The 13249-nt window shown below is 35.0% G+C and overlaps 1 protein-coding gene across 1 annotated transcript in view; it reads left to right on the plus strand.

The window, feature by feature from the left end:
* LOC120775912 (pre-mRNA-splicing factor ATP-dependent RNA helicase PRP16) overlaps nt 1-13249 on the plus strand; it is a 49104-nt gene that overhangs the window by 18899 nt on the left and 16956 nt on the right. The gene's annotated exons all lie outside the window — the stretch shown is intronic.

Consider the following 13249-nt stretch of genomic DNA (forward strand, 5'->3'; position numbering starts at 1 on the left):
CTAAAAGGCGAATACCAGCCTGCAGCGCTGCATGTGTTTATTTAAAGCCGGTTTGACGCGCTCGCTCGCGTTCGCCTCTATGTGCCACGACGCAGCGCGAGTTTACCTATGGTGTCAGTTGCTTCTCTTATCAACATTGGCGCATGACTCCCCTCAACAAAAGCACTTGGCTCCACTCACCAACTACAGCAACATTTGTGTGTGAATATGTGCAAACTTGTAGATATTTAATAATATTTACATGTGTACATACATGTGCCTTTAAGTGTGGTGAATATTTGTATTTATTAAACTCTTTTTGTGCCGTTGAAAACGTGCGAAAAGTCAAGAGAGAGCGAGAGTTGAGTGTGAGCGTTGCAGCTGAAGAGCGACGAAAACATACAATTTGCTGCTTTTGTAGTTAATAAATGTATATACATATTTACGTACACGCATACTTAAAATACGTACATACATACATACATACACATAATCATACATACTTACAATTATATATATACAAACGTAGGCACATACATACTTATGTATAGTATTTAGCAAATGATTTCGTGCAATTTGTCGTATAGCCACATAATTTTGATGTTGTTTTTGTTATTGCAGACAAAGTGTTAATTATTTATTTTTTCTCATAATATGCATTATCTTTTATTATCAGCACTTTTATTAACCTACACACTTTAGATACATATGTACATATGTATGTATACTCTTTGATTTTTTTATTTTTTGTGTTTGCTTGACTTTTTGATGCGTAATAATGACATTTGCTTGACGTTCGCTAAAAATGTGACCGATGCACTGCAAATCATTGCACTAAATTTAAATAGATGAATGAAATTTATTTCAAAAAAATACTCATATATGTAAGTAGACTTTCATAAGTGATCTTGACCTACCAAAACAAATATTCGGTCCTGACCTAACCCATTTAGAGCTCTAGCGTTAGACGCCGTTATTGAAATCATGACTCTCAGCGAGTCGAACAAATATTAGAAATATGTATGTATGTTTATACTATGTACATACATACATACATATGTACATAAGTATGTATGTACATACGAAAATAAGATTGAGCATGCCTGAGAAATTGCTGCTCGACAGTTTTTTACTGACAATTATTGGCTATTAACCGCCAATTTTTCTTTCGTTACAATTTTTATGAAGCAACCTCACGAGAGCTTGAATTATTTAGCAAAAAAATTAAAAAAAAAACACGGCTAGAAGGTTTTTTGTTTACAAAAGTCGGTTTCCACTCACGGCGCTCACAGAACATTACCAGTATACCGTTAATTGCACTAAAAGTAGAACTTTTCGTGAAAAGATAAAAAATCGTTCAGACCAGCAGATTAATATTAAAAAGTACGTGAAGATGCTGAAAATGTTTAAGGGGTTACATGGGTTTCCTCGGGTAAAAAATTGTCTTTTTTAACAACTTTTTTCTCATATGAAAAATGAAATATTTTATTATAATTTTTTATCGTTACAAATATACACTATTAACAAAGAAATACTGAAATTTTTGGAAACAAAAAATTTAAACTCGGCCATTGCGACGTCATTTCGCGATTTTTTTTTTTTGCAAATAGTTGTAATCGAAAGAAAGTCCTTCGTTCAAGTCTTTACGAATTGTATCTCAAAGGCCTGTGTAAAATTTCATGAAGATCGGTTGAGTTGTGCTCGAGCAATCCGATTTCAAAACACAGTTTCGAGAAAAACACGTTTAAAGACGGTGCACTTTTTCTGAAATCCGTAAGCCCTTATAGCCCCTTAAAACAACTTAAAAATTTAAATCGAAACAACTAAAAAAATAGTTATAGTTTGCTTACATGTTTGCAGATTTTGAAAATTCTAGAACTGCAAAAATAAAACCGCGACTACTTTTATTTCAATGACTCTTTAGAACTTCAAAAGTAGAGAATCAAAAAGCAAAAATTAATAAACACCAGTATACTCGTTTATTACATGAAGTTTTACCAGAATATTCCGAAAAATTTTTTCTGGTAACTGGAATGAGAAAATTAAACTTTTTTCTAGTAAAATCTTGAAAATTTTGATTGAGAGAGAACGCTATCTATTCATATTTCTCCTCTAATCCGCCAGAGTACAGCTTACGCTCGCTCATCTGATAAATTCTGGTAAAATCTTGCAACTTTTGAATGGTCAAGAAACAGTGTATTTTAACGGCTTAATGTTGTAATTTGCTGATATTTGATCGTTAATATAATGAGCTTGCCATATTTAGTCTTCAATCAGTGTATTAGAAAGATTAAACATTCGTATATATAAGATATATTGATCCTACTAAACTGTTTGAAAAAAATCACTCAGAGAAGGTTGTAAATAGAGAGGAAAGACGACGTTCTCTCGTAGCAAATGCTCAAACCTTGAACGGATATTTGCTATATCATATCTTGTATATTATTATGTATCTGTCGTTCTGAAAATTTTGTCAGCAGTTGCCAGATTTTTCGAGAACTCGTATAAATTTGTTTACAACATTTGAAAAAATCACTCAGAGAGCGTTGTAAAATGAGAAAAAGGAAACGCTGTTCTCTCGTAGTCAATACTCAAACCTTGAATGAGATTTTATTTTGGAAAAATAGTGCTGGGTTTTGAAAATGTATTCATTGGGCTACCGGAAATACTCGTCACTAACAATTTTCGATGAATTGGCATTATTTGTAAGCCATGGTTTCTTCCCTTATCCCTTCAAAAATGTTTAATATACATATGTACATACATACATACATAAATACATATACATACATAGGTACTTATAAGGTTTCAGTATATTAAGATGTTCCAGGCTTTTGATCTTGAACTGACTTTAAGTAAATTTTGTGAAAAATGTTGAAGATTATAAATTTTTTGAACCAATTACTAAATTATTTCACTAATGAATTTATGAACTGTGACAGTTAAGGATCTAAAAACTAACCAGATATGATTTGTTGGAGAAATATATGTGAAAAAATATATAAACTATATTTGTTTGTTATTTAGTTTGTTATTGGTAGCATCCTCTCCTCTCCTCTCTGCTGTCGTCTGAAGCCTGTCGCTCTCTATGTGTTCAGCACATTACTCTTCAATCTCTGAAAGATCTCTCAGAAATGGCAAAATGTCATTTAGGACATCGTTGCAGTTTTCTCTAAGAGAAACTGTCTAGCTCATTTTTAGTTAACTGAGTGAGAAATATTTGAGTAAAAAAGCTTAATTTTTCGGAAAACTGTCATTGAAGTGCCAGAATTTTTGACAGAAATTTCCTCAACCGAAATTTCTTAACATTTCATCGTCAAAATCGGTCATTATGTGAGATATATAATTGAAATTCGGAAAAAAACTATTCCTGAAGTAGTACTTATGTATGTCTGTGTGTTACAAATGGGTTAAATCGGATCAATACTTCCCTTAGCTCCCATATAGCTAATACAGCGATTTTCGAACTTCCAGGCGCTTCCCTTCTTGTTAATTTCTAACATTTTCGCTTGATCTGCCTATTTCATTATGAAACAAAACTTTCCATAAAAATATATAGAAAAATAATTTTTAGCTATGCCGTTCAGATATTACGTTAACATTTCATAATTTAATTTGTGTTTATGCAAATATCTATTCTTATATACATTCATTAATAAAAATTAAGGTGAAAAAATTAGTTTTACATTACCATAATTAAACATGCAATGCTTTTATAATATATAAGCGGAAAAACTGTAAACAACTTGGCGCTATAAATAGGTCTAAAATGCATATTAGAATTTGATACGTTCTAAATATAAACGTCACATGAGCACTCTGGCACTCATTTACTCACCCACTTACATAATTGATAATTAATTTGCATTAATGCATATCCCACTTGTGTGTGTGTGATATTCATTTACTTTTCTAAGTATATATATAGTTATATCTTATATACACTTAGATCTATGGCGCATGTTTATCTGCTAAGCACTGGTAATAGCCTGTCGAAACTTAAATGCGCTCGAGTTCGGTAAATATCTCATACAATTGTATGGAAAACAAATTCAAAATCAATACTCAAACAGAGAAGGCACTTTAATGAGCACATTTCTAATCGATTTCATAGTGAGGCCTATAATACTCACACTTGTGTTATATTGTTATAATTTTCATTGCAAACACGAAGTGATTATGTAACTCTTGTTACATTCTGTTGTTTTCAAGTAGAACAGAAGTAAAAATGCCTTTAAATACTTTATTGAAGTAATCGGAAAGTTTATACTGTCAGATCTGGCCTGTTATTATTTGCATTTGCTTTGTAATACCTGAATGGAAATGTCAGAAACCTTAAAAAGTATATTTTATATGGTTAACCCATTTTGCGGTTCCCTACTTTTCAAAGAAAAAACACAGAAACTTCAAATTTAATGGGGAATGTTTATTATCATTCGAATGAAAATTCTTTGGCATTTATTTTTTGAAAAATATCTCTTTCAAATGTTGGCCGCGGCTACATCTCAAATGGTTCATCCGTTGAGTGCAATTTTCGATGACTCGTTCGAACGCTTCGACTGGTAACTGCTTAATCACACTCGTGATGTTTTGCTCCAAGTCCTGAACCAAAGCGGAATTATCCGTAAAAACTTTAGACTTTACATATCTCCGCAGCAAAATGCTTAACGATGTGGTATCACACGATCTTGTTGGCCATTCGACCGGCCCAAAACGTGAAATTATCTGCCCACCGAAGTGTTCTCTCAATAAATCCATTGATTGATGCGATGTGTGGGAAGTGGCGTCGTTTAGTTGAAACCAAATGTCGCCGAGATCATGAGCTTCAGTCATCAAATAGTCGGTTATCATGGCGCGATAACGTTCGCCATTGCTGGTTAAGTTCTTACCGGCATCATTTTTGAAAAAAATATTGACTGATGATTCCACCGGCCCACATACCACACCAAAACTTTGTTTTTTTCTGGATGAAATGGTAGCTGTTGAATCTTTTCAAGTTGCTCTTCGTCCCAAATGCCACAATTTTGCTTGTTTATAAACCCATTGAGCCGGAAATGGGCCTCATCGCTGAACAAAATTTGGTTTGTAAACGTCCGATCTTCTTCGAACTTTTCAAAAGTCCATAGAGTAAAGCGATGTCGTTTGGGAAGGTTGAGCGACTTCAGTGCTTCCAAAAGCTGTGTTTTGTATGCTTTCAATTTAAGATCTCGACGTAAAATGCGCCAAGTCGTTCCATACGTCAGTCCGAGTTGCTGCGAACGGCGCCGAATCGACTCTCTACGGTCTTCGTGTACACTCTCAGCTACGGCTGCTATATTTTCTTCACTGCAGGTTGGATATGGTCTATTCAGTCACTATCATTTATAAAGTTGTAACAATTATGATGCCTCGACTGTATTTTCGGTTTAGTTAAACTTGCTTGCGCATAAAAGTCACTTTGTACTTATGGATAAATATTCTATAATTAACATATGTATGTACACAACCATATACATATGTACATACATAAATCAATGCACCATTCATATACTCATTCATCATCTCATTGTAAAGGGTGTGTCAGTTGGCCCTTTGCAATTAGGTGTAATAATTTATCGTAATGTTAACAGTTGTCGATTTGCCACTTCACTCTGCTCGGTTGTCAAAAACGTAGAATAACATCTCTATTTAATCGTTGTTGTTTTCGCGATACTACTAGACGGTCCTTGGCCAAATAAAAATTTGGGTTTTGATCTGCTTACGTAGAACCCACCGAAACGATCCTGTGAACGATTATTTGTTTTTATGAATATTAAATTTTCGATTCTCCACTCTTCAATGTTCATCAAATCGAATACAATTATTATTTCGTGAAAAACACTTTATCCAAAAATGAATTTCTTTAAAAGTGAGATCTGGAAATATCTTAAACTGGAAAGAAAATGTAATACATTAGATCTTCCCAGCTCGACTCACCCTATACATGCATAGATCCAGCTCTATTTGCATTAATCTTAATTTATCCGCACAAAAGCAGCTAAAATTTACAAATATATAGATGAAATACTTAAATACATATACACACTTTTAGTGCTTGCAAATCTACCCAACGAGCCATTTTTGCGCTTATTGTGATGTGTAGACTTAATTGAGACTTCGTACTTTTTTAAGAAGAAGATAGGTTATAATTAAAAATTAAGAATATTTTTTTTTTAAAAATTAGCAAAATATGCTAACATGTGCTTAGAACTTAGATGTTACTCAGAGTATAATGCGAGAGTTTTCACTCAACAAAGATCATCTTGCCAAAGGATAGGGCTTTTAACTGAACTGTATGCTATTGGCATACGCGTTGTGGAAAAAGCTCTCTGCAAAGAATTGAGATACAGACAAGGCGGCTGTTTTTTCCAATTTTCCAGCTAGACAGAGGTTGAAATATCTTGGATGTCAAAGCTGCAGTCCAACAGTCGAATAGCAGATAGCTCCTGATCAAACATATACCTATGGATCTGGTAGTGAACGAGAGAAAGACTAGATATCTCCTGTCATCAAACAAACAGTCGTCGCACTCGCAACTTAGCTCCCATGTCACTGTTAAGAGTGATGACTTCGAAGCCGTAGGTAATTTCGTTTATCTTGGAACCAGCATTACCACGAACAACAATGAAGGCCTCGAAATCCAACGCAGAATAACTTCTGCCAACAGGTGCTACTTCAAACTGAGAAAGTAATTGAGAAGTAAAGTCCTCTTTCAACGAACAAAGACCAAACTCTACAAGTCGCTCATCATTCCGTCCTGCTATATGGTGCAGAGGCGTGAACGATAACAACATCTGATGAGTCGACGTTACGAGTTTTCGAGAGAAAGGTGTTGCGGAAGATTTATGGTCCTTCGCGTATTGGCAACGGCGAATATCGCAGTCGATGGAATGATGAAAATTCTATCTAGTATTTTATGATGTTCAGGGCTTTTGACTTTGAACTGATTTTAGGAAAATTTTGAGAAAATTGCTAAATTATTTCATTAATTACTCTATGAACCTTATTTGTTAGTGACCTGAAAAATAATCATATTAGGAGTTAGAGTAACAAATAATAGTGATTTTTGTTTGTTGGACATTATGTCCTATGTCAGCTTTATAAGCGGAAGCTTTACAACTGCCTTCAATACTTGCTCGTTTTCTGACAACCGGTCGAGACAAGTGCGTGACTAACAGTTAGTAAGCTATCGGTTCGGAAATCGAAATTCTGCAGCCGCTCGAGGTTTCCTTAAACTTGAAGGACAACCTCCATAAGTGGGAAGAAAAGTGTGGTGAAACTTCTACGGTAAATGTGGGTTTGTAACGATACTCTGTTCACATAAGTATGTATCTACATATGTACATACATATGTATGTATGTGTAGTATGTATATTATATTATTTCTGTCGAACTAATATGCACAGTCGAACAGAAGTCATAAACCAATGTGCTTATTTGCATAATACATAACGGCGTATGCAAATCAGATGCCGGCATGAACATCATGAAATATCTACATACATATGTATGTATTTAAAGTTAATTTTACTCAGCTCTGAATTGCGCAATAGAACCTTAACGCTTCGCAGGCTCGATGCTGAGCTCAGTTTAGAAAACTAAACCAGTTATGTACATATTCTTTTAAATAAATCATTATTTCATTAAATTTATTCATATTTTTTTTTTTTGATGTTTTCAATATTGAAAAATATTTAAATAAATATATGTATGTATGTATGTATAAGGGATTCAAGGTTATTTAAAAACTCACCTGCTTTGTTATTTTTAATCTTCATAAGAGCTCTTAAACTCTTTACTGATCGGAGTGTGTACATGGTACATATATGTACATAAGTATATGTACATACATACTATATGGAACTATCATTGACTAAAGGCAACCGTTGACAGATATTGGAACGTGTTTCTCTTCCTTTGTTTTAAGTATCGGCAAAGGAGTTTTTACAGTTTTAAAATAATGACTTTTTCGCTTAGGTTTTCTAAAACTCTGGATACATATCAAAATTTTAAATATATGTATATACTGTGACTCACAAAATTGATCACGTTTCAATTGAAAAGCCATTATTTTTTCATTCCGTCTTAGATATAGAAGTCAAACATAAATCCGACTGAATATTTTTGTTGGTTGGTGTTTGAGGTACCGTTACCAATATGTTTTATGCCCTCACTAAAATTAGCGTAAAGTAAAATTTGAACAATAATAATAATTTAAAGGTTTCTGCACAAACAATTCGCAGAAAATTACGAAATGCTGTCCAAAAGCCAAAAAACCTTTATTCACTGATAGGCACAGCAAGTTGCCGGTAAATTTCACGAAAAAATACAAGACCTAAAATGTAAGTCCCAGTAGCAGAAGATCCTGTGTTCGGAAGAGACTACAATAAATCGTTTGGGATTGGCAGAGTCTTATATTGAGAATCTGCGCAGTCATTTGTTTGGCATTGTAGGAGACTTAGGTGAAAATGGTCCGACCTGTCTTCCAACAGGATAATGCTCCAAAACACACAGCAAAGGAAACTCACAAATGTGTTCAGGACATCAGCATTATTATGCTAGATTCGCTTTCCCAATTTCCGTACCTAAAACCCATCGAGCAACTGTGGGTTATATAAAAAAAATCGAACACAAGCCAAATCGGCTCATTAAGAGAATTCTGGCCTAAGGTGATCAATTTTGTGAGTCACTGTGCATATGTAGTATTTATTTTCTACTAATCCATCTGATATTTGTGTTGTTATTATTATTAGTTACAATAACTCTGCTTACCAATTAAAGACATTTACAGCAGGTGGCAGACAAGTCTGGACATTGACAGCTTGATTATTGGGCTTGTACTAAATTTGATATAAAAGTAATTAGCCTAAGTTATGAATTTTTGTATTACCAATTCAATGTGGTTTTTATGCCCAATGTACCATCCATTTAGTGCCTAATAACGTTGCCTTAGACATTTATCCAAGCAAAATTTGGTGAAGATAACAGGTCAATTGAAAAGCCTATCATAGTAAAATACTTTTTTGGGCAAAATTCGATTATTTTTAATTCAACACAGTTCCCTTCAAGGGTGATACAATGATTTTAGCGACTCTCCAACTTTTCGATACCCTGTTTGTAATACTTTTTTATACTTGGCTTCAAAATAGGCATCAGTTCCGGAGATAACCTTTTCATACGACGAAATTTTCCCAGCGAGCAATCTCTTGAGATCTGAGAACCGGAAATAGTCGCTGGGGGCCAGATCTGGAGAATACGGTAGCTAAAGAAGCAATTCGTAGCCCAATTCATGGATTTTTGCCATCCTTTTCTCTGACTTGTGCATTACCTTGGTGAAATAGCACTTTCTTTTTCTTCAAATGCGGTCGTTTTCGCCGTTTTCGTTGTTCAAAAGGTCCAATAACGCTATATAATAGTCGCTGTTCATGGTCCTTCCTTTCTCAAGGTGATTAATAAAAACTAATCCATACGCATACCAAAAAACATACGACATGACCTTGACAAGCAACTGTTGCGTTTTAAAATGCTTTGGGGTCGGTTCGTTATGTACAGTCCACTAGGCTGACGGTCGATTGGACTTCAGAGTGAAATGATGAAGGCATCTTTCATCCATTGTCACATATCTACGCAAAAACTCGGTCTAATTACGCTTGAACTGCTCCCCATGAAATCATCAAATCGTCGTTGTTTTTAGTCAAAAGTGAGCTCGCCCGACACCCACTTTGCATAGAGCTTTCTCATACTCAAATATTCGTGAATATGATGTCTGCTATGTTTAACAACTTCATTTTACGGTCATCCAAAATCAATAACCTCTTTCGAGCGTCCACTTCGTTCATTGTCTTCGGTGCTCATTTCACCACGTTTAAACATAGCATACCAATCCTTGATGATATAATTCACAAACTAATGATCCGGGAGCTGTCAAATTTATACACACGTCCTTTGAAGGTTAGGGCTTACTAAAAATCATATGGATTTAATTCTAGTAGCGCCGTCTATTTGTCAGGCCGAGCTTTTCAATTGAACTACTATCTTATCAAGTTTCCAAGGACTGGATTTTGATCAATCTGTTTCTTGGGCAGCTATATTCTATATTGGCTCTTTATCGACGGTTCCGACAAATAAATATCTTCTTCGGGAGAACAGGACGTATGGAAATTTTCAGTACGATATCTCAAAAACTGAGGAAGTAGTTCATGTATCGTGTATACAGATGAACAGCTGAACAGACGGACTTGACTAAATCGACTCAACTCGTCACTCTCTATCTGGTTGTTACGAACACCGTCGCACACTTAAAATGCCCTGTTTCAGGTATACAAATGATAACCACTTAATTATTAATGACTAAAACATGCGTTGGGTTTAAAAATAGCGCGCTGTCTATGCTTAGGGACCCCATACTCATTATAATTGGACATTTGTACTCAGCGATACAATTAATAATGCGACTCAAATGGGTAAATGTCAAATGGAGTGCTCTAAATTTGCTGACAGCGTATCAAAGCTGACATATTGACAACTATGTATGTATATATGTACATACATATGTATATAATATATAATATGTATTTATGTGCATATGCAGGCGCCGAGATCGAAATTGAAAATATTGAGATAAAGATAATATACAAACTATTGATTATACAAATATTTGATTCGAACTGCAACGTTCTCCAACGCACGTAACACATTTACATACAATTATTACAGTTATTAAGCAAGTAAGTTGAATTTTTGATGCACGCGCCTTGCGATAGCAATACAAATTCTTACGTTAAAGAACCTAGTTCATGACCTTGAGTCAAATAATTTATGCAAATGCCTTGATTATTGACTAGATTGCAGAAAAAAAGCTTTTTGTTCGACAGATTGACGTTTATGTGGTGAAATTTTGATTGGCAACGAGGGCAAAGGCACACATATACATGAAATATGAGTACGTGTGTCCAAATTTAAGCGCTTGCATACTGCTACCGTTATAAATTATATTTATTCTGAGTCACTCTACTTATCTGCTTAATTCTTTATCTGAACTTTCTTTCAGTGATTAGTAAAATTTCGCTTCGCCTTGACATCGTTGATAAGCTGTGGTGTGTTAAGTAAATTAGAGTAACCCAGTGCAAATGACTGGCGCTCTCACGTAGCCTTGCCAGCAGCTGACGTAGTGCCGCACACCTATTTCACGTTCCGATCAACGACGTAAATAGCACGTTAAGAATTGTCATAATTTACTTACGCGTACATAGCCTAGTGGGTATGTTTGTATTCTGTTATGTGGTCCAACAGTTTCTCGTACAAATAATTATCTCGAGATGATGCAGCAGTCCGCTCTATTATACTTTCAATATTTTTTTCATGCAAATACCTTTATGGGTACGTCAGCAAAGTTTTATGAACGCGATGAATAAATACAATAGACTCACTTGTATTACACATTCAATGGTGATTTTTTTATGCACGCAATTGTAAGATTTAGAACACAGTGAATCATAGTTCAAAGCTCTGGTCGTATTTTACAATCGATAATTTGAATACTTGTGGCTTTCCAAAAGACTACGAGTTAATTTTTTTTAATTTAGAGGGGATTTATAAATATTTTTTGTAAAATTTTAGATTCACTACTAGTCATAAGGAGGACTGTTACGATAACCTTCTTAAATAGGTCAAAAATGTTTCCTATTGACATTGGTTGAATACATTTTGGTACTATTAGGATATCGAAGTCTGATATTTCCCATAAATAGACTTACATATACCTACTTAATCAGATCACTACTTCATTTAAATATAATTTTAAACTTTGATTCGTAACTTCTCTGCTTGCTATATGTAAGGTTATGTTATGTTAGATTAAGTGATCGATCCAAACAGGGACCTCACTTGGACAGTTTAGAACGCCGATCGCCTGTGGTATCTAAAAACTCCTAAATACTAGATCATAACACCCTTACAAGTCAGCAAAGCACTATGAGCCTATCAGTTGAATCCGCTAATGTTACGGCTATATCTTCTGGCTCGCCAAAGGTAAGACTATCGAGTTGTTTCAGTCTCAGCCGTGCAAAGGCTGGACAATGAAGAAAAAAGTGCCTGGATGTTTTCACCTCAACCTCCTCCATACAACTTTGACTACTATTATACGAGAAGATTTTTAGCCTTACCGCATGAATTCCTATCGGACAGTGTCCAGGAAAATTTGCTACGATTGGGGGAAAATGAACTTTGCTCAAGGCAAGTAGTTCTGTAGATCTCATGCGTTCTAGTCTAGGCCAAAAGGATGTTTTCACCTCAATTTACTCCATACAACTTTGACAATCCAACAAAATTTTTAGTCTTACTGCACGAATGCGTATTGGACAGTGTCCCGTAAGAAATCCTAATGAACTTTGCTCAACGCAAGTAGTTCTCATGCTGATGCAGGAGCTGATCGTCGACCACGCACGCGAGGTTCATTGGTCCAGCGCTAGAACACAAGACGCCAATCGAGATCCAACACGGTCCCATTTCGATGTGAGCCGTTCCAGAGTTAGCTCATCGGCCTTGCAGTTGCCAGCGATTCTGCTAAGATCGCTATATGTAAAGCTCCGATCTCTTTAAAAATGGAAATAAATATTATCTTCTATAAAATAGCAGAGAGTATGAGGATACCTCCTTGAAATGGTATTGCTCTAAGTTGTTTGTTCGTTTCGTCACTCTCAAAGCTGTTGCGAATCGATAAAAGCTTTTCATATTAAATGGTTTTACAATTATATAAAAAGTTCCTGTAGAATACTAAAAAACTTCGAGAAAGACTTTAGAAAACTGTTGCTACCGTTCTGTTTGAAAAAAAATAATAACTAAATCCAAATTATCTAATATTAAATGTTTAAGATTTTGACTGTTACGTCGACGTAACTTGAGCTGAAGTTAATTTCAATTCGAAAATCAACTTAGAAAATTACTATACTTATAGTTCTATTTCCATATTCAGTAACATTCCACATTTCAACTGACGTCTAGTGCGGTATACCTTTTTTCTCGCTGGTACTTATGTATGTATGTATGTACATATGTACATACATATGTATGTACGTGGGCTTACCCTACCTCATTTGCTGGCCGGTTGCCATAAAAGCAGCTTAATTTACCTACAGCTTTGACTAAATACGGTATGTATTCAAATGCTAATTCGCAGGAATGTCGTGCTCGCACAAAATTGGTCACTACTACGTATCACTCAATTCAATTCAGCTCGGACTCGTGTACTCGG

Source organism: Bactrocera tryoni, chromosome 4 (assembly GCF_016617805.1).
Source record: "Bactrocera tryoni isolate S06 chromosome 4, CSIRO_BtryS06_freeze2, whole genome shotgun sequence".
Taxonomy (NCBI): domain Eukaryota; kingdom Metazoa; phylum Arthropoda; class Insecta; order Diptera; family Tephritidae; genus Bactrocera; species Bactrocera tryoni.